Raw genomic sequence first — 23103 nt, 5'->3', positions numbered from 1 at the left:
GGGACGACTTGGTTGTGCCATGTAGGCGTCTTACGTGCCCTATGTAGGCGTCTTAAGTACGCCATGTCGGCGCCTTAAGTGCGTCGCGAGAGATGACTTGGTTGCACCATGCAAGCATCTTACGTGCGCCATGTAGGCGTCTTTAGTGCACCATATAGGTGTCTCAGGTGCGTCGCGATGGACGACTTGGTTGCGCCATGTTGGCATCTTATGTGCGCCATGTAGGCGTCTTAGAGTTGTCACAAGGGACCACTTGGTTGCGCCATGTAGGCGTCTTACGTGTGCTATGTAGGCGTCTTAAGTGCGCCAAGTCGACGTCTTAAGTGCGTCGCAAGAGACGACTTGGTTGCGCCATGTAGGCGTCTTAAGTGCACCACGTAGGCGTCTTAGGTGCGTCGCGAGAGACGACTTGGTTGCACCACGTAGGCATCTTACGTGAGCCATGTAGGCATCTTAAGTGCACCATGTAGGCGTCTTAGGTTCGTCGCGAGGCACGACTTGGTTGCGCCATGTAGGCGTCTTAGTTGTGTCACTAGGGACAACTTGGTTGCGCCATGTAGGCATCTTACGTGCGCCATGTAGGCGTGTTAGGTGCGTCGCGAGGGACGACTTGGCTCGCCATGTAGGCATCTTACGTGCGCCATGTAGGCGTATTAGGTGTGTCGCGAGGGACGAATTGGTTGCACCATGTAGGCATCTTACGTGCGCCATATAAGCGTCTTAGGTGTGTCTCGAGGGATGACTTGGTAGCGCCATGTAGGCATCTTAAGTGCGCCATGTAGGCGGCTTAAGTACGTCGCGAGAGACGACTTGGTTGCACCATGTAGGTGTCTTACGTGCACCATGTAGGTGTCTTAGGTGCGTCGCGAGGGATGACATGGTTGCGCCATGTCGGCGTCTTACGGCGCCATGTAGGCGTCTTAGGTGTGTCGCGAGGGACGACTTGGTTGTGCCATGTAGGCGTCTTACATGCGCTATGTAGGCGTCTTAAGTACGCCATGTCGGCGCCTTAAGTGCATCGCGAGAGATGACTTGGTTGCACCATGTAGGCGTCTTACGAGCACCATGTAGGCGTCTTAGGTGCGTCGCGAAGGACGACTTGGTTGCGCAATGTAGGCGTCTTACGTGCGCCATGTAGGCGTCTTAGGTGTGTCGCGAGGGACGACTTGGTTGTGCCATGTAGGCGTCTTACGTGCGCTATGTAGGCGTCTTAAGTACGCCATGTCGGCGCCTTAAGTGCGTCGCGAGAGATGACTTGGTTGCACCATGCAAGCATCTTACGTGCGCCATGTAGGCGTCTTTAGTGCACCATATAGGTGTCTCAGGTGCGTCGCGAGGGACGACTTGGTTGCGCCATGTTGGCATCTTATGTGCGCCATGTAGGCGTCTTAGAGTTGTCACAAGGGACCACTTGGTTGCGCCATGTAGGTGTCTTATGTGTGCTATGTAGGCGTTTTAAGTGCGCCAAGTCGACGTCTTAAGTGCGTCGCAAGAGATGACTTGGTTGCGCCATGTAGGCGTCTTAAGTGCGCCACGTAGGCGTCTTAGGTGCATCGCGAGAGACGACTTGGTTGCACCACGTAGGCATCTTACGTGAGCCATGTAGGCATCTTAAGTGCATCATGTAGGCGTCTTAGGTTCGTAGCGAGGCTCGACTTGGTTGCGCCATGTAGGCGACTTAGTTGTGTCACTATGGACAACTTGGTTGCGCCATGTAGGCATCCTACGTGCGCCATGTAGGCGTCTTAGGTGCGTCGCGAGGGACGACTTGGCTCGCCATGTAGGCATCTTACGTGCGCCATGTAGGCGTATTAGGTGTGTCGCGAGGGACGACTTGGTTGCACCATGTAGGCGTCTTACGTGCGCCATATAAGCGTCTTAGGTGTGTCTCGAGGGATGACTTGGTAGCGCCATGTAGGCATCTTAAGTGCGCCATGTAGGCGGTTTAAGTACGTCGCGAGAGACGACTTGGGTGCACCATGTAGGTGTCTTACGTGCACCATGTAGGCGTCTTAGGTGCGTCGCGAGGGATGACATCGTTGCGCCATGTAAGCGTCTTACGTGCGCCATGTAGGCGTCTTAGGTGTGTCGCGAGGGACGACTTGGTTGTGCCATGTAGGCGTCTTACATGCGCTATGTAGGCGTCTTAAGTACGCCATGTCGGCGCCTTAAGTGCGTCGCGAGAGATGACTTGGTTGCACCATGTAGGCGTCTTACGTGCACCATGTAGGCGTCTTAGGTGCGTCGCGAGGGACGACTTGGTTGCGCAATGTAGGCGTCTTACGTGCGCCATGTAGGCATCTTAGGTGTGTCGCGAGGGACGACTTGGTTGTGCCATGTAGGCGTCTTACGTGCCCTATGTAGGCGTCTTAAGTACGCCATGTCGGCGCCTTAAGTGCGTCGCGAGAGATGACTTGGTTGCACCATGCAAGCATCTTACGTGCGCCATGTAGGCGTCTTTAGTGCACCATATAGGTGTCTCAAGTGCGTCGCGAAGGACGACTTGGTTGCGCCATGTTGGCATCTTATGTGCGCCATGTAGGCGTCTTAGAGTTGTCACAAGGGACCACTTGGTTGCGCCATGTAGGCGTCTTACGTGCTCCATGTAGGCGTCTTAGGTGCGTCGCGAGGGACGACTTGGCTCGCCATGTAGGCATCTTACGTGCGCCATGTAGGCGTATTAGGTGTGTCGCGAGGGACGACTTGGTTGCACCATGTAGGCGTCTTACGTGCGCCATATAAGCGTCTTAGGTGTGTCGCGAGGGACGACTTGGTTGTGCCATGTAGGCGTCTTACATGCGCTATGTAGGCGTCTTAAGTACGCCATGTCGGCGCCTTAAGTGCGTCGCGAGAGATGACTTGGTTGCACCATGTAGGCGTCTTACGTGCACCATGTAGGCGTCTTAGGTGCGTCGCGAGGGACGACTTGGTTGCGCAATGTAGGCGTCTTACGTGCGCCATGTAGGCATCTTAGGTGTGTCGCGAAGGACGACTTGGTTGCGCAATGTAGGCGTCTTACGTGTGCCATGTAGGCGTCTTAGGTGTGTCGCGAGGGACGACTTGGTTGTGCCATGTAGGCGTCTTACGTGCGCTATGTAGGCGTCTTAAGTACGCCATGTCGGCGCCTTAAGTGCGTCGCGAGAGATGACTTGGTTGCACCATGCAAGCATCTTACGTGCGCCATGTAGGCGTCTTTAGTGCACCATATAGGTGTCTCAGGTGCGTAGCGAGGGACGACTTGGTTGCGCCATGTTGGCATCCTATGTGCGCCATGTAGGCGTCGTAGAGTTGTCACAAGGGACCACTTGGCTGCACCATGTAGGCGTCTTATGTGTGCTATGTAGGCATTTTAAGTGCGCCAAGTCGACGTCTTAAGTGCGTCGCAAGAGACGACTTGGTTGCGCCATGTAGGCGTCTTAAGTGCGCCACGTAGGCGTCTTAGGTGCGTCGCGAGAGACGACTTGGTTGCACCACGTAGGCATCTTACGTGAGCCATGTAGGCATCTTAAGTGCACCATGTAGGCGTCTTAGGTTCGTCGCGAGGCACGACTTGGTTGCGCCATGTAGGCGTCTTAGTTGTGTCACTAGGGACAACTTGGTTGCGCCATGTAGGCATCTTACGTGCTCCATGTAGGCGTCTTAGGTGCGTCGCGAGGGACGACTTGGCTCGCCATGTAGGCATCTTACATGCGCCATGTAGGCGTATTAGGTGTGTCGCGAGAGACGACTTGGTTGCACCATGTAGGCGTCTTACGTGCGCCATATAAGCGTCTTAGGTGTGTCTCGAGGGATGACTTGGTAGCGCCATGTAGGCATCTTAAGTGCGCCATGTAGGCGGCTTAAGTACGTCGCGAGAGACGACTTGGTTGCACCATGTAGGCGTCTTACGTGCACCATGTAGGCGTCTTAGGTGCGTCGCGAGGGATGACATGGTTGCGCCATGTCGGCGTCTTACGGCGCCATGTAGGCGTCTTAGGTGTGTCGCGAGGGACGACTTGGTTGTGCCATGTAGGCGTCTTACATGCGCTATGTAGGCGTCTTAAGTACGCCATGTCGGCGCCTTAAGTGCGTCGCGAGAGATGACTTGGTTGCACCATGCAAGCATCTTACGTGCGCCATGTAGGCGTCTTTAGTGCACCATATAGGTGTCTCAGGTGCGTCGCGAGGGACGACTTGGTTGCGCCATGTTGGCATCTAATGTGCGCCATGTAGGCGTCTTAGAGTTGTCACAAGGGACCACTTGGTTGCGCCATGTAGGCGTCTTATGTGTGCTCTGTAGGCGTTTTAAGTGCGCCAAGTCGACGTCTTAAGTGCGTCGCAAGAGACGACTTGGTTGCGCCATGTAGGCGTCTTAAGTGCGCCACGTAGGCGTCTTAGGTGCGTCGCGAGAGACAACTTGGTTGCACCACGTAGGCATCTTACGTGAGCCATGTAGGCATCTTAAGTGCACCATGTAGGCGTCTTAGGTTCGTCGCGAGGCACGACTTGGTTGCGCCATGTAGGCGACTTAGTTGTGTCACTAGGGACAACTTGGTTGCGCCATGTAGGCATCCTACGTGCGCCATGTAGGCGTCTTAGGTGCGTCGCGAGGGACGACTTGGCTCGCCATGTAGGCATCTTACGTGCGCCATGTAGGCGTATTAGGTGTGTCGCGAGGGACGACTTGGTTGCACCATGTAGGCGTCTTACGTGAGCCATATAAGCGTCTTAGGTGTGTCTCGAGGGATGACTTGGTAGCGCCATGTAGGCATCTTAAGTGCGCCATGTAGGCGGTTTAAGTACGTCGCGAGAGACGACTTGGGTGCACCATGTAGGCGTCTTAGATGCGTCGCGAGGGCTGACATCGTTGCGCCATGTAGGCGTCTTACGTGCGCCATGTAGGCGTCTTAGGTGTGTCGCGAGGGACGACTTGGTTGTGCCATGTAGGCGTCTTACATGCGCTATGTAGGCGTCTTAAGTACGCCATGTCGGCGCCTTAAGTGCGTCGCGAGAGATGACTTGGTTGCACCATGTAGGCGTCTTACGTGCACCATGTAGGCGTCTTAGGTGCGACGCGAGGGACGACTTGGTTGCGCAATGTAGGCGTCTTACGTGCGCCATGTAGGCGTCTTAGGTGTGTCGCGAGGGACGACTTGGTTGTGCCATGTAGGCGTCTTACGTGCCCTATGTAGGCGTCTTAAGTACGCCATGTCGGCGCCTTAAGTGCGTCGCGAGAGATGACTTGGTTGCACCATGTAAGCATCTTACGTGCGCCATGTAGGCGTCTTTAGTGCACCATATAGGTGTCTCAGGTGCGTCGCGAGGGACGACTTGGTTGCGCCATGTTGGCATCTTATGTGTGCCATGTAGGCGTCTTAGAGGTGTCACAAGGGACCACTTGGTTGCGCCATGTAGGCGTCTTACGTGTGCTATGTAGGCATCTTAAGTGCAACATGTAGGCGTCTTAGGTTCTTCGCGAGGCACGACTTGGTTGCGCCATGTAGGCGTCTTAGTTGCGTCACTAGGGACAACTTGGTTGCGCCATGTAGGCGTCTTATGTGCGCCATGTAGGCGTCTTACGTGAGCCATGTAGGCATCTTAAGTGCACCATGTAGGCGTCTTAGGTTCTTCGCGAGGCACGACTTGGTTGCGCCATGTAGGCGTCTTAGTTGCGTCACTAGGGACAACTTGGTTGCGCCATGTTGGCGTCTTATGTGCGCCATGTAGGCGTCTTAAGTGCGTCGCGAAGGACGACTTGGCTCGCCATGTAGGCATCTTACGTGCGCCATGTAGGCGTATTAGGTGTGTCACGAGGGACGACTTGGTTGCACCATGTAGGCGTCTTACGTGCGCCATATAAGCGTCTTAGGTGTGTGTCGAGGGATGACTTGGTAGCGCCATGTACGCATCTTAAGTGCGCCATGTAGGCGGCTTACGTACGTCGCGAGAGACGACTTGGTTGCACCATGTAGGCGTCTTACGTGCACCATGTAGGCGTCTTAGGTGCGTCGCGAGGGACGACATGGTTGCGCCATGTAGGTGTCTTACGTGCGCCATGTAGGCGTCTTAGGTGTGTCGCGAGGGACGACTTGGTTGTGCCATTTAGACGTCTTACATGCGCTATGTAGGCGTCTTAAGTACGCCATGTCGGCGCCTTAAGTGCGTCGCGAGAGATGACTTGGTTGCACCATGTAGGCGTCTTACGTGCACCATGTAGGCGTCTTAGGTGCGTCGCGAGGGACGACTTGGTTGCGCAATGTAGGCGTCTTACGTGCGCCATGTAGGCGTCTTAGGTGTGTCGCGAGGGATGACTTGGTTGTGCCATGTCGGCGTCTTAGGTGTGTCGCGAGGGACGACTTGGTTGCGCCATGTAGGCATCTTATGTGCGCCATGTAGGCGTCTTAGAGTTGTCACAAAGGACCACTTGGTTGCGCCATGTAGGCGTCTTACGTGTGCTGTGTAGGCATCCTAAGTGCGCCAAGTCGACGTCTTAAGTGCGTCGCAAGAGACGACTTGGTTGCGCCATGTAGGCATCTTAAGTGCGCCACGTAGGCATCTTAGGTGCGTCGCGAGAGACGACTTGGTTGCACCACGTAGGCGTCTTAGGTGCGTCGCGAGGGACGACTTGGCTCGCCATGTAGGCATATTACGTGGGCCATGTAGGCGTATTAGGTGTGTCGCGATGGACGACTTGGTTGCACCATGTAGGTGTCTTACGTGCGCCATATAAGCGTCTTAGGTGTGTCTCGAGGGATGACTTGGTAGCGCCATGTAGGCATCTTAAGTGCGCCATGTAGGCGGCTTAAGTACGTCGCGAGAGACGATTTGGTTGCACCATGTAGGCCTCTTACGTGCACCATGTAGGCGTCTTAGGTGCGTCGCGAAGGACGACATGGTTGCGCCATGTAGGCGTCTTACGTGTGCCATGTAGGAGTCTTAGGTGTGTCGCGAGGAACGACTTGGTTGTGCCATGTAGGCGTCTTACATGCGCTATGTAGGCGTCTTAAGTACGCCATGTCGGCGCCTTAAGTGCGTCGCGAGAGATGACTTGGTTGCACCATGTAGGCGTCTTACGTGCACCATGTAGGCGTCTTAGGTGCGTCGCGAGCGACGACTTGGTTGCGCAATGTAGGCGTCTTACGTGCGCCATGTAGGCGTCTTAGGTGTGTCGCGAGGGACGACTTGGTTGTGCCATGTAGTCGTCTTACGTGCGCTATGTAGGCGTCTTAAGTACGCCATGTCGGCGCCTTAAGTGCGTCGCGAGAGATGACATGGTTGTACCATGCAAGCATCTTACGTGCGCCATGTAGGCGTCTTTAGTGCACCATATAGATGTCTCAGATGCGTCGCGACGGACGACTTGGTTGCGCCATGTAGGCATCTTATGTGCGCCATGTAGGCGTCTTAGAGTTGTCACAAGGGACCACTTGGTTGCGCCATGTAGGCGTCTTACGTGTGCTATGTAGGCGTCTTAAGTGCGCCAAGTCGACGTCTTAAGTGCGTCGCAAGAGACGACTTGGTTGCGCCATGTAGGCGTCTTAAGTGCGCCACGTAGGAGTCTTAAGTGCGCCAAGTCGACGTCTTAAGTGCGTCGCAAGAGACGACTTGGTTGCAACACGTAGGCATCTTACGTGAGCCATGTAGGCATCTTAAGTGCACCATGTAGGCGTCTTAGGTTCGTCGCGAGGCACGACTTGGTTGCGCCATGTAGGCGTCTTAGTTGCGTCACTAGGGACAACTTGGTTGCGCCATGTAGGCGTCTTACGTGCGCCATGTAGGCGTCTTAGGTGCGTCGCGAGGGACGACTTGGCTCGCCATAAAGGCATCTTACGTGCGCCATGTAGGCGTATTAGGTGTGTCGCGAGGGACGACTTGGTTGCACCATGTAGGCGTTTTACCTGCGCCATATAAGCGTCTTAGGTGTGTCTCGAGGGATGACTTGGTAGCGCCATGTAGGCATCTTGAGTGCGCCATGTAGGCGGCTTAAGTACGTTGCGAGAGACGACTTGGTTGCACCATGTAGACGTCTTACGTGCACCATGTAGGCGTCTTAGGTGCATCGCGAGGGACGACATGGTTGCGCCATGTAGGCGTCTTACGTGCGCCATGTAGGCGTCTTAGGTGTGTCGCGAGGGACGACTTGGTTGTGCCATGTAAGCGTCTTACGTGCGCTATGTAGGCGTCTTAAGTACGCCATGTCGGCGCCTTAAGTGCGTCGCGAGAGATGACTTGGTTGCACCATGTAGGCGTCTTACGTGCACCATGTAGGCGTCTTAGGTGCGTCGCGAGGGACGACATGGTTGCGCCATGTAGGTGTCTTACGTGCGCCATGTAGGCGTCTTAGGTGTGTCGCGAGGGACGACTTGGTTGCGCCATGTAGTCGTCTTACGTGCGCTATGTAGGCGTCTTAAGTACGCCATGTAGGCGCCTTAAGTGCGTCGCGAGAGATGACTTGGTTGCACCATGCAAGCATCTTACGTGCGCCATGTAGGCGTCTTTAGTGCGCCATGTAGGCATCTTAGGTGCGTCGCGAGAGATGACTTGGTTGCGCCATGTAGGCGTCCTACGTGCACCATGTAGGCGTCTTAAGTGCGCAATGTAGGCGTCTTAGGTGCATCGCGAGGGACGACTTGGTTGCGCCATGTAGGTGTCTTACGTGCGCCATGTAGGCGTCTTTAGTGCGCCATGTAGCCGTCTTAAGTGCGTCGTGAGAGACGACTTGGTTGCGCCATGTAGGCGTCTTACGTGCGTGATGTAGCCGTCTTAAGTGCGCAATGTAGGCGTCTTAGGTGTGTCTCAAGGGACGACTTGGTTGCGCCATGTAGGTGTCTTAGGTGCGCCATGTATGTGTCTTAGTGTCCTTGTTCCTTTTTGTGTTCGGGTTGAGTCTTATGTTTTTTTTGGTGGAGCGTGTTTTCTTGAGGGGATTTCAAGAGTACTTACCGTTGCCTATGTCACTAGCCCCCCATGTTTTTGGGTTTACGAGCGTTGTCTTGATTACCAAAAAACTTTGATAATGCGGATTTTGAAAGAAAATCCTCGAACTTTATTAATATTGCAAAAAATTGAAATCCTAAAACATTGCTCGTAGGCCTTATTGAATGTTGGAAAGCAAAGCAATAAAATGGGGGAAGCTCTGGCTACTAATAGTACTTCCTCCAGTGTTCCGTATTCCACGGGTACAGATCGGGGTCTGGTTCCGTGTATTTGATGTAGTAGGTCCCATCATGTATGAATTGGCAGACTCTATAGGGTCCCTCCCTGTTTAGGACGAGGACGCTGGCACCTTGCACTTGGGGGTCATGCAGATGTCTCCGTGGATTTCGCAAAGGACCTTGGTCGACTCGACGTTATCTCTAAGTTGGGAGATCATGTTAACCGTATTTCTAGCGGGTTTTCCATTAGTTCCTTGGATGTAGCATATTCTGGCTTGGGATTATCTCCAACCATGATGCCGATTCCCTCCTCGGTAGGGAACTTCACTTGTAGGTGGTATGTAGAAGTAATGGCAATTAGTCGGTTAAGCGTGGGTCGCCCAATGATTACATTGTAGGGCGACTCCTGATCAACCACTAGGAATGGGACCATGTGAACGACTTCAATGCCTCTGGGAGTTCCGAAGGTGATCAGCAGATCGATGATGCCTTCGGTCATGACTCTTTCCCCAGCGAACCCGAATAATGGCGTTTGGGTCGGAATTGGGCGTAGCCCCTCGAGCTTCATGCGCTTTAGGGTGGTCTTGAAAATTCTATCGGTAGCACTACCGTTGTCGATGAGAACCCTCTTCACCAGGTTATTAGCCACTCGGGCTTTGAGCACTATCGCGTCATTGTGCGGATGCACAACTCGCTTGGCCTCTTCGTTGGTGAAGTACATTGTCTCGTGAGGCACGGACGGAGGTTTCCTATAGGTAAGGTTGACGTGCACAGCGGAGTCTTCTTGGGAAACGGCCCATAGGAATTTCTTCCGTTGTCTGGCTGAATCTCCACCTTGTGGGCCTCCCAGTATGGTGGTTACAACGTGCAGCTACGGATGTCAGCAGCAGTAGCTGTGGCTCGGTCAGCAGAAGCGGCCGCTCCTCCTCCTTTGCTAGATTATGGTCTGCTTGAGGTGGGGCCCACAATGCTAATCATGCACAACACGAACTCTTTCAGCTCACCCCGTTGGATCAAAATCTCGATTTTCCATTTGAGGTTGTGGAACTCGGAGGTCAAGTGACCGTATTCCTGATGTAACTTGTAATATCTAGAACGATCGCGAGTCGCGGGGTCTTTTTTCATTGGAGTCGGGGTGGTGAACTTGTCATGCGCCAAAGCTAGGATTCGATCTGGCATCGTGTTCAATGGCGTGAACGCTGAGTAGTCCTTAAAGTCATCGGCAAGTTGCGGCTTCTGCGGCATCGGAGGTTAGTTATTTGAAGCCCGACCCCCTCTGCTTCACCTTTTACGGGAGTCGCCTTGGTCGTTACTAGGTTCGTCTCGGCGGCGAGAGCTTTGATCGTTGCTCTTACGGCCGTCGAGGTAATCTTTGATTCCCATGAAGGTATTGGCTTGAGTCATTAACTCAGCTATGGTAGAAGGGACACGGCCGACGACAGACTTGAGGAAGTCACTTCTGCGCAAGCCTTCAATGATGGCGGCGATTGCGTCATTGTCGTCAAAGCGGTCGACCTTATTCGATTCTTCAGTGAATCAGGCGAGGTATCATCTAAGAGACTCACCACTCTCTTGCCTTATTGGCCACAGGTACATCTTGGTCTTCTTTTGGACCATAGATGTAGCGAAGCGTGCTAGGAACATGTCCTTCAGGTCTTTGAACGATGGGATGCTTCTCGGCCTTAAGTTCTTGAACCACTCGAAGCCGGGTCCGGCAAGGGTAAGACTAATAGCTTGGCACATGGTGCCAGGAGCGACACCCTGCATAATCACCCAGGTTTCATAATGCTGGATGTGGTAAGCGGGATCCGCTTTCCCATCGTATGGAGCGAGGTTCGGGAGTTTAAAATTTCCCGTACATACCTCGGCCAATATCTGAGCCGTGAAGGGCGAGGAATTCTCCTAAAAAAAACCCATAGGCACTACCGCCTACTTCATATTCTTAGAGATCTCGTACTTTATTTCGAAGATTGTGTATCCTAGTGACCACATCGAGATCGGTAGTCGAAGTAACTCCCTGTTTGGGAGGATTCACCTGCCGCCTCTCATTAGATCCTTGATCCGTGCGGCGGTTACCGTTAGTTGGGGGTGCTATGGGGATGTTCGGCCAAGAGCTTAGTCGCCCTCTCGGGTCATTGCCACGCTCATTGCATTGAGCAGTAAGATGATCCCTGAGATCGGGACTTGGCACACGGAGCTACAGGCTTCGTCTAGGACGGTGCGCTCTTCGCGTGCCTTGACTTTCCGCGACATTCTCCCCGTGACCAAGTCGGTCAAGGACCGAATGTCGGGAGTTCCCCTCTTGGGAGGCCGCAGGTGCATTCCTCATCTTAGGTGAGGGTTCCGAAGGACCGGCTTCATTCACAATGGGGAGTTCCCCATCCTTCGGGAGAGAAGTCGTGTTATGCATAGGTCGTTTTGGAGCCAGTCGGCTGTGGTACCTCGCATTCTTCGCCTTTAGTTGGCAGATATTCTCCTCCAACTCCATGATGCGATCGTCCCAGCTATCTGGAGATGGAGATGGTGAGCGGGTCGAGCTCTCTTCAGGGAGCGACTCTTCGTCACTTTGCACTCGGGAGCACAAGAAATATTTTTTGGTCCCAGTAGTGTTAACAGGGTTGTTAACGCCCTCAAAACATATGGGTGGTTGACTACTCATCTTTTCTCGAGTCCGAGAAAGTCGAGTTTTCAGGAGAAAAGAATAAGATGGACAGAAGGGATTTCGGGTTGAACAACTCGGGAAGTCCCCTCCTTCTAGCGCAAAAATATTGTCGCACGAAAATGAACAACTATTTAAAGCTTCGGGCGGTTCGACCCAAGGCTAGACCAAGTGGCAACACCCGAGCCAAAGGTGCGAACTCGAAAGTCTCGAGCTGGGTTTTCTCCAATCAAAGCGCTTCCCTGAGGAGAGATAGGGTGAATAGGAGGAGTGAACGTGCCTTTTCGCGTAGGCTACCTACGTACTCGTGTGTGGGATCAGGTCAGAACGTAGTTCAAGCCATATGTAACGCAGTATGAGGCGTGGAGCCTAGAGCGCGTTCTCAACGAAGGAGACGGAGCACGTAGGACGCGTAAGTGATTTTCTGTCTAAAATCACGGATGTGTCTAGTGTGCCAGACGCGTAGGGGATTTTCAGCGGAAAACCCTGGGAGCGCGCTTGGGCTCTAGATTCAGCGCTCTATCAGAGGGAGCGACGTTCGGGAGTCCCCGAGAGCGCTTCAGAACCTCTGAGAACAAGAAATCTGGCAGAGCATGTGCTTCAGTCCAAGGATGGCATCCAGAGAAGTAGAGAGAGGAGTTATTATTCCAGAGAATGAATGGGGTTGAATAGGATGGCTTCCCCCTCAATGAGAGGGGGTACTTATATTATTTGGAGGGACTTAAGAGCCTTGTATGTCTTCCATGTGGGACTTGGGGCACGCTCCCCTCAAGGAGGAGCGGCGCGGGGTGCGCGGCGTGCAGGAGGCTTTGTGCGGCGCGCCCCGCGCAGCGCACGCGTGGCGTGCATTCCGGACAGCGTGCGCACGCGCTCGTCCAGGGGTGCACGGCGTGCAGCTCTCATGGCATGGTGCGCAGATCCCTGGCACGGCGCACCCTTCCTTGGTGATGTGTAGATTTCTTCGCGCGCGTCTTTTTTAAGAAGCACACGCGTGCCTTTTTCGAGGGGCATATGGCTCAACATGTCGACAGTTTACGGGCCTCGGAGGCCCTTGATTACCCGGCCCGTTGGGTCTTCGGGACTTGGGATTTCACGCAAGTCGCATGAAACATAAAGTCTCTACTTGAGGTATCATGGTCGATATGAGGATCCGACAATCGATTCGTGGACACACGACTCTACTCAAGGAGTTATCTCGACTCGTGGAGTATGACTCGACTCGAGGAGCATGGCTCGATTTACGGAGAACGATTCAACTCAAGGAGTCGGGCTCGATTCGAGCAGAACGACTCAACTAGAGGAGTCGGGCTCGATTCGAGGAGAACGACCCAACTCGAGGAGTCGGGCTCGATTCAAGGAGAACGACTAGACTTGACGAGCCAAAATTCAGCACGAGGACTTGCCAGTCGACTTATGTCAGAAGGCTTGCCGCTCTTCATGACCTCCAGCCTGACCATTAGCCCTTTGAACGGCGTGTCTTGTCGACTTTCTGGGTCTTCCGAAAACGACCGACAATAACTTGTAAAAACATGGCTCATCTATTGACTGCTCAAAACCAAAGCTTTTCATAGTTTCATCGAACCCAATATTCCATGACCTAGATGCTTGCTTTAATCCATAAATGGACTTAAGCAACTCACAAACCTTGGTCTCTTGACCTTCTTCCACGAAATAGTCTGGTTGAGCCATATAAATGCGCTCGTCAAGATTGCCATTCAGGAAGACAGTCTTCACATCCGTTTGCCAGATCTCATAGTCGAGAGGTGCAGCTATGGATAGAAATATGCGGATGGATTTAAGCATCGCAACTAGCGAGAAGGTATCCTCATAGTCAATACCTTCCTTTTGGGTATAACCCTTAGCCACTAGTCGTGCTTTGAACATCTCGACGTTCCCATCCGATCCATTTTTCTTCTTGTATATACACTTACTCCTTATAGGTTTAATCCCTTCGGGAAGGTCTACAAGTTTCTAGACTTTGTTGACATACATCGAGTGCATTTCAACTTTTATGGCGCCAAGCCAAAGGAAAACAGGGTCATCCATGTCAGAGACAGTTAAGAGAGTATCTCCAAAAGACATGTTCCTGTCATGCTTTTGAGAAACCCTTCCACTACGTCGAAGTACTACTTGACGAGATTCTGATGAGTTTGGTTATGTTTCAGTTGGGGTAAGAACAGTTCTTACAGATGTGGTAGAAGCTTCCTCACCCAACTTTTCTTCAAGCACAATTTTTCTTCTAGGTTTTACATCTTTCATATAGTCCTCTCAAGGAAACGAGCGTTTGTGCTAACGAAAGTCTTGTCATCGTCAGGACTATAGAATGTGAAACCTTTAGTTTCCTTTGGATATCCAACGAAAAGACACAATTCTAAACTACTAGCCAACTTGCTAGTCTTTTGCCTTAGCACATGTAAAGGACAACCCCAAATTCGGATGTGGCCTAGATTTACCTTACGGCCAGTCCATCGTTCATAAGGTGTACCAGGAACTGTATTAGACGGAACTTGGTTCAGAATGTAAGCTGCTATTTCGAGAGCATATCCCAAAAAGGAAAGAGGGAGTGATGAGTAACTTATCATTGATCTAACCATCTCCATTAGAGTTCGGCGCCTTCTCTCTGACACTCCATTTTGTTGAGGTGTGCCAGGTGCTGTAAGCTGAGAAGCGATACCTTCTTCTTTAAGAAAGTCATCGAACTCTCCAGACATATACTCACCACCTCGATCAGATCGAAGGGTTTTAATCTGTTTGCCAATTTGATTTTCCACTAAAGCCCGAAAGACCTTAAATACGTCAAAGGTCTCAGATTTATGTTTGAGAAAATAGTCAAAACCGTATCTAGAGTAATCCTCGATGGAGGTAACGAAGTATTCGTATCCTCCCCGTGCCTGTGTACTGAGTGGACCACATACATCAGAATATACGAGTTTCAGCAAGTCAGTGGCTCTTCGACCCTTAGCAGAGAAAGGTAGCTTAGTCATTTTTCGTTCTAATCAAGATTGACAAGTAGGTAATGAACCTATTGCAGAGGCTTGGAGTGGACCGTCCCTTACAAGTCTCTTAATCATGTCTAGACTTATATGACCAAGTCTTAAGTGCCAGAGACGTGTTGATTTTATTAGATCGGAGTAATTAGAAAGTTTGATCCTCTTTGGCTCCCTAACTAGATCATTATCTATTTCAGTGTCTAAAAGTGAAGGTGGCGTTGGATAAATGTAAAAGAGAGCATTCTTCATACATGCATCAGTAACAAAAGAATTTGAAAGAGAAATATGAATTCCATTCTTTATAACCTTTAAACAATAATTTTGCTCAAAAATTCTAGCACAGATATTAAGTTTTTCCCGAAGGAAGGAACAAAATAAACATTATTTAAATTTAAAGTTCTGTCTTCAAAAGATACGTCATTGATCCCACAGCCTTCACCGACACCGAGCTCCCATCACCCCATATGAAGGAGAAGTCACCTTCCTCTAAACTTTTGCTTTTCCTGAAACCAGTCAAGGAACAACAAATATGGTTAGTAGCAGTGGAGTCAAGAATCCACGTTGTTACATTATCAGCTACTAAGCATGCTTCGGTAATAAGTACAATACCTTTTTCCTTAGTTTTGAGGTAGGCAGGACAGTTCCTACGCCAGTGTCCAGGTTCATTGTAGTGGTAGCACTTGTTGTTAGACTTGTCCACCTTAGCTACCCGAGGTTTCTTCTTCTTTTGAACCTTAGGCTGGTTCTTCTACTCGGCCTTGCGAGGTCTCTTCTTAGATCCAGAGGTGGAGGCTCTGTGCTCAGTAGCATGTACCTCTCCTTGAGTCCTCTTTTTCTTAGTGAGACCTTCAGCAGTGTGAAGCTCCTTCATAAGCTCGGTAACAGTGTACTCTAGCTTGTTCATGGAATAGTTCAGCTTGAAGGTATAAAAGGATTCGGGGAGAGTTTCCAAGATCATATCTATTTTGCCCCCCCCCCCCCCCCCCCCCCCCCGTCAATTTCGGATCCTAGGGTTTCAATCTCATTCAGGTAACTAATGATCAGCATCATATGCTCCCTGACAGGAGTCCCAGCCTTCATGCGACTGTTCATAAACTGTCTATTTGCTTGTTGTCTAGCCTTACACCCTTGCCCTCCAAACATCTCATGGAGATTGTAGAGCATGTCGGCGGCAGTCTCTATGTCACAATGTTGCTGTTGCAGCACATTGTTCATCGATGCTAAGATATAGCACCTCGCAATCTCATCGGAGCGGAGCCAGGCCGCCAAGGCATCTTTGTGTTGTCAATGGTGCCCACAAGTAGAGTAGTAGTGTCTATTTATGTACATTTGATGTAATATAGTCTCACGAAGACTCTTGCTTGTAATTTCTTATTTATTAATAAAAGTTGAAACGTTCATTCATTCTTCCTTGTCTGTTTGAAGCTTTATGATAAAACATTAGTCCATAAACGAACCTAACAACTTCCAAAGAGACAAATGTAGATTTGCATGAACCAACTCTTCATAGTTTGCTAAAAACGATATATTCGCAATTTAAGGATCAAAGGACTGTTGACCTCAGTACGATTGTTAGGAGAATCTATGATGTCTGGTTATGGGACATTGAGAGTTGGAGACTCTATAGTTCTTCTAGGTATCTTCAGAAGGTATTGAATTGACCAGTGCACTTCTAGAGACAAGATAAGAAAAAACCATTTAACCTCTTATGTCTCGAAGTCACTACGTATGAATTGCATCATGCTTACCTTAATCCTGAAATGGGACATGCCATTACACAGCTTACGTATTCTCATTTGAGAAAGTCAGAGTTCGGACTCACTTTGTGATTCTGAATAGGACCTATTGGTGAAGTACTAAGTTGTGAAGATGTCATGAGTAACTTTGTGAAGTTCTCATAGATATGGAATTCATGTACAAGATTGCTGGAATGCAATATATATCACCTCATGCTTTGTTCCTTGGAATGTGAATAAATGAACTGGCCAGTGTCCAAATTGAGTCTTGAATCTTTTGGATGAAACAATGTGACTTGTTAGCTCCTCGTCAATACATTGTTTCTAACTAATTCACAAGCGACAAAGGAGTTGAGGAAATAACAGCTAGAAGGGTAAAATTGTAATTTAGTAAATCCCGACTTGCTGATGACATTCATGAAGGGTAAACATAGATAATATTCAGTGGATCCGCTCATCATAATTAGGTTGAATTCTTGAGTAGAAAATAAATTCATTTGAACCGAGAGATTTTCAGTGTCAACTCTTTAGTGGAGTCAGTTGACATTAAGCTAAAAAATTGGAAAAGGTTTGTGAACTTTTGAGTCCATGTTGTTAACTCAAGCTTTGTTCATTTGGATCCATGAGGTCACTGTCACAAATCATATCGAGTATGAATAGTTAAACTAGAAGCTAAGTCAAAACAAGAACGAGACAAGTTTTACGAAAATTGTGAAAAAGGGTAATTTTGTCTTTTTGGACATAGGATGAAATGAATGTCAATAAATTTTTTGACAATTTCATATGATGACATATTGATACTCGGCCATGATGAGTTCATTGGGCCTTGTGGATTAATTTCATTTCATAGAATATTACTTGAAAATTCTTAATGGGCTTTTCTTATGTTGTCATGATCAAGTAAAGAAAAATCTAGAAAGTCTTTCTAGAAGCCTTTTTGGTCGTCCAACCCAAGGGAAGGGGAGACAAAATTCATGCAACCCATAGTGTGAAAGAGAGTTTATTTTGTGCATTAATGTATGAAGTTACTTGCCAAAAGAAAAAGAGGAAACAAATTTCCTCTATGAGTAAAGAGGGAAATCGGCCAAGCAAGGCAAGGGAGCAAAAGAGGAAACAAATCCAAGCCTTCTAGAAGCTCCCTTGGCCGCCCAAATGAGGAAGAGAAAGAGGCAATTTTGCTCATTAATATGTGATATTCTATAGAAGAGGAAACTACCTTGTTGAAGGTAAAGCCTCTCCTATAAATAGAGCCCTCATTCTTCTCATTTCATTCATCCCAAGTTTTAGAGATTAAGAGCTTCTCTCTCTATCTTGGCCACCCCTTCCCTCTCTCTCTAGTTTTCTTTTCGTTTTTGTTTTGGCACCTTGGTCCACACTTGACCTAGCGCTTTAGCTCTTCAACTTTGAGACTTGTTCTCGAGTCGTCGTGTTTAAAAGTGCCCACTCACTAATTCCTTTCTTTCTCGAGTGATTCTTCTGATAGAAACTTTCGTGGTAGCTCGAGTTCCCGAGGAAAGAAGAGAGACGTGCTGCGAGGAGAGACAAACGTTGCAACCTTCCAAAGGCTTCTCAACGTTCAAGCTTCCAAAAAGATTAGTAAATTCATAATGCTCATTTGTAGTTTTTATTTACATGTACTTGCTCTTTGTCTATGTTAGTAAAATCCTTTTACTTGTTTTAAAGATAATTTTTCAATTCCGCCGCTTGCTCGAAGCGTTAAAATTTTTCTTAACCCTAGATCAATTCCAACAAATGGTATCAGAGCTATTGTCAAAGATATGCATGTACATGTAATTAAAATTATGAGCTTGAAAATAGTTTTCGAAAGTTTACTAATTTTGTGACAAGTTAGAATTGTTTTCTTAGATTTTTTTAACTTATTGCTCTTGCCTTTAAATTAAAAACCATGTTGATTTTCTATGAGTTTGGGATGTTATTATAACACATTAGAATCAGTTCTAAAAGTTTTTAATTTTTTATATTGAAAAACATGTTTTTAAGTTTGAGAAATTTTCGAGTAAATTTTCTAACTAGTTTTCTTGTCTTACTAGTTTCTATTATTTACTTGAATCGTTTTATGCTTGTTGTTATTTCTTTTATACCATATTGTTACCATGTTAATAAAACACAAATAAATCTTTAACAACTTCCTAAAACATTCTGTTACACTCGATTTTTTTTCGCACTCAAAGTCCGACCTTTAATTATTTCCAGTTTTCTTCAAGCTCGAGTAAACCCGCAGTAAAAGGGGTATAACTCTCAGCTCAGAATTTTAAATTTAATGATTCTTGAATCAAATTAAAGGTCTGTTTCTCTAATTTCTAATTCAATTGGTTTCGGGTCAAAAGGACATTGGAGCCGCCAGTTATGGCGATTTTACTCCGAGGTGTGCGGCTGTTCCGAAAGTCCAGTTTTTTAGAAATCCGGATTTTCAACCCCACTACCACGAGTTATAGAACTCTAATGAGAAACTTTTTTTTTGAGAAAAAAATGTTTATTATAAGATTATAAACATAATTTGAAAGATTAAAATGTTTTGATTTTTGAAAGTTTAATTGAAATTGAATTTTTACAAAACTAGTTTGAATTTTGAAAAACCGTTTTCATTTTCAAACTTGAAAATATTTTGTCATTCAAATCAAATAAGTTTTCAAAATTTTCTCAAAACTATATCTATATCACATATGTTCAAAATCTATATGCTCTTGAAAATTTGAGTGGGAGGTCTCCTCGTAGACAAGCCGAAAAATAAAGATGTGTAATCTCAAACTTTCAAGTGTTCGAGTGAGTTGAAGTTCACACTTCCCTCATGCACTTTCCCGAATAGAAAATAGGAAAAGATCCGAGTACGTACCTTGTGCCTTTATGCACTAACACTGCTCTGAACATGAACCTCTAGGATTCTTTTCTAGTTGTCCACTCTATCGCTGTATAACTAGGAAATCCGTTTCCGAACTTATAAGAATCGATGTACCACCTCCAAAAACAAAGTAGGAGGGTTATACTTGTTGTTTGTAACCCACGATCCGACACACTAATGAAAGAAGCAATTAACATGAGACTAAGAATCACTCTTGTGGCCCTCTCTTCAATGGGAGTACTCTATGGCGTTTTTGCTTCGATCATTGCTCAATGAGATACGTCCAAGAGTGAGACGATGAAGACAAGGCCTCCTCTTGAGGGATTATTTTTTCAAAGTTGATCTTTTGGACTAAGTGGTTGGTTGCACACATAGGCTCAATCCCTAGTAATCCTCCCTTGAGGCTCTGCGAAAGGATATGAGTAATAAAACCAATTTAAAAGGTGGCTAGTCAAAATTGGTGTATTGATATCTTGGCTAAGCATTAATGATGTGTCATTTACTTATAAATGGAGTTTTTTTGCGGCCTTCCCTTGAGTGAGTAAATTATCGTTTGGTTTATAACACCTTTGGATTTTATCAAGTCTTAAACAAACGTAAATCCTAAACCAAAGACTAATCATAAACTTGTTTCAACTCTTATAGGCAATATATCTCTCAACCCTCTCTCAACCATTCTTTCCTCAAATAAACTAGAAGGTGACAATTACGTCGACTGGAAACGTAACCTCGACATAGTCCTTACTGTCGACAAGCACAAATGGGTTCTCACCACCCCATGTCCTCCTCAAACGAATGAAGATTCATCTCAAGAGGAGAAAGACGCCTTGGCGGCCTGGCTTCGATCCGATGAGATTGCTAGGTGCTATATTTTGGCATCTATGAACAATGTGTTGCAACAACAACATTGTGACATTGAGACTGCCACCGATATGCTCTACAATCTCCATGAGATGTTTGGAGGGCAAGGAAGTCAAGCTAGGCAACAAGCGGTCCGACAGTTTATGAACTTCGCATGAAGGCTGGAACTCCCGTTATAGATCATATGATGCTGATCATTGGCTATCTAAACGAAATGGAGATCCTTGGATCTAAGATTGATGGGGAGACTAAAATAGACATGATCTTGGAAACTCTCCCCGAATCTTTTGATACCTTCAAGCTGAACTACTCCATGAACAAGCTAGAGTACATTGTTACCGAGCTTATGAAGGACCTTCAAACCGCTGAGGGACTCACTATGAAAAAGAGGGCTCAAGGAGAGGTACATGCTACTGCCTCCACCTCTGGATCTAAGTAGAGACCTCGAAGGCCGAGAAGAAGAACCAACCTAAGGTTCAAAAGAAGAAGAAGACGCCAAAGGCTCCGAAGGTGGACAAGTCTAAAGACAAGTGCCACCACTGCAATGAGCATGGTCACTGGTGTAGGAATTGTCCTGCCTACCTCAAGACTAAGGTATTGTACTTATAACCGAAGCTTGTTTAGTAGCTGATAATGTATCATCATGGATTATTGACTCCGCTGCTACTACCCATATATGATGCTCCTTAACTGTTTTAGGAAAAGAAAAAGCTTAGAGGATGGCGACTTCTGCTTCAAGTGGGGCGATGGGAGCGTGGTGTCTGTGAAGGCTGTGGGATCTGTGATGCTGTCTTTTGAAGATCGCACTTTAAATTTGAATAATGTTTAATATGTTCCTTCCTTTGGGAAAAACCTAATATATGATGCACAACTTTTCGAACAAGATTATTAATTAAAGTTTATAAAGAATGGAATTCGTATTTCTTTTTCAAATTCTTTTGTCACTGATGCATGTATGAAGAATGGTCTTTTTTTAAATTTATCCCACTCAACCTTCTATTTTAGACACCGAAATAGATAATGATCCAGTTGGGGATCCAAAGAGGATCAAACTATCTGAATCCTCCGATCTAATAAAATCAACATATCTCTGGCACTTAAGACTTAGTCATATCAGTCTAGACAGGATTAAGAGACTTGTGAGGGACGGTCCACTTAAAGCCTCTGCAATAGGTTCACTACCTACTTGTGAATCTAGCAAAGAAGGAAAAATGACTAAGCGACCTTTCTCCGATAAGGGTCGAAGAGCCACTGAGTTGCTGGAACTAGTTCATTCTGATATATGTGGTCCGCTCAGTCAACAGGCACATGGTGGATACGAATACTTCGTTACATTCACTGACAATTACTCAAGATACGATTTTTTCTATTTGCTCAAACACAAATCCAAATGCTCTCGGGGTTCCGAGAAGTGGAAGCCAGCCTCCGAGCCCTCCTCTTAGCAGCTGCACCAACTACAACAACAAAGGTCGGATTTCAGTTAACAAAGAAATCTTAGTTCACAAAATTACCTCGAGAAGCAGGACAGCTGGCTGAGCTTTAGGACTAGGCGGCCTGCCCGCCCGGCGCGCCTCCTCGGTGCCCGGAGCAAAGGGCGAGAACCATCCGGTAAGCGCCATCCGCTCGGGAGAATGGAACTGCTCACCTACCTTGCGGGCCTCTGACATCCCTGATATCTCCTTCACAAAGGGAAGCTTTATCGCCCCCTAATCCATCGAGAAGTCTGCCAGGCGACCGAAGCAGAGGGACGCTTCACCAAAGGCATCTGTCGAGACCCACACCCACGACCTGCGACTACGTGGGTCGTTGTCGTCGAACAACCTCACGTTGCCCCGAGCGTGGGCATGTACAGCAACCAGATTACGAAAATCATCCACGTTCATGGCACGTTGCGTCTGAAAGTGCCACTCCATGATGTTGTCAATGGTTCCCACAATAAGAGTTATAGTCTTTACTTTTGTACATTTGATGTAATAAAGTCTCACGAAGACTCTTGCTTGTAATTGTTTATTCATTAATAAAAACTTGAAACGTTCATTCATCATTCCTTGTGTGAAGCTTTATGATAAAACCTTAGTATTTAGTCCATAAACAAACCTAACAACACATGAAGAGACAAATGTAGATTTGCATGAACAAACTCTTCATGACTTGCCTAAAACGATATATTCACAATCTAAGGGTCAAAGGACTATTGACCTCAGTACGATTGTTAGGAGAACCTATGATGTCTGGTTATAGGACATAGAGAGTTGGAGACTCTATAGTTCTTCTAGGTATCTTCTGAAGGTACTGAATTGACCAGTGCACTTCTAGAGACAAAATAAGAACAAACCATTTAACCTCTTATATCTCGAAGTCAATACGTATGAATTGCATCATGCTTACCTTAATCCCGAAATGAGACATACCATTTCACAGCTTACGTATTCTCATTCGAGAAAGTCAGAGTTCGGACTCACTATGTGATTCTTAACAGGACCTATTGGTGAAGTACTAAGTTGTGAAGATGTCATGAGTAACTTTGTGAAGTTCTAATAGATATGGAATTCATGTACAAGATTGCTGAAATGCAATGTATATCACCACATGCTTTGTTCCTTGGAATGTGAATAAATGAATTGGCCAATGTCCATATTGAGTACTGACTCTTTTGGATGAAAAAATGTGACTTGTTAGCTCCTCGTCAATACATTGTTTCTAACGTATTCACAAGCGACAAAGGAGTTGAGGAAATAACAGCTAGAAGGGTAAAATGGTAATTTTGTAAATCCCGACTAGCTGATGATATTCATGAAGGGCAAACATAGATAATATTCAATGGATCCACTCATCACAATTAGGTTGAATTTTTGAGTAGAAA

Source organism: Urtica dioica, chromosome 5 (genome assembly GCF_054948205.1).
Source record: "Urtica dioica subsp. dioica isolate 48M chromosome 5, U.dioica_male_clone48M_v1_H2, whole genome shotgun sequence".
Classification (NCBI taxonomy): Eukaryota; Viridiplantae; Streptophyta; class Magnoliopsida; order Rosales; family Urticaceae; genus Urtica; species Urtica dioica.
The sequence above is the reverse complement of the archived record's forward strand: the minus strand, read 5'-3'. Positions refer to the sequence as shown.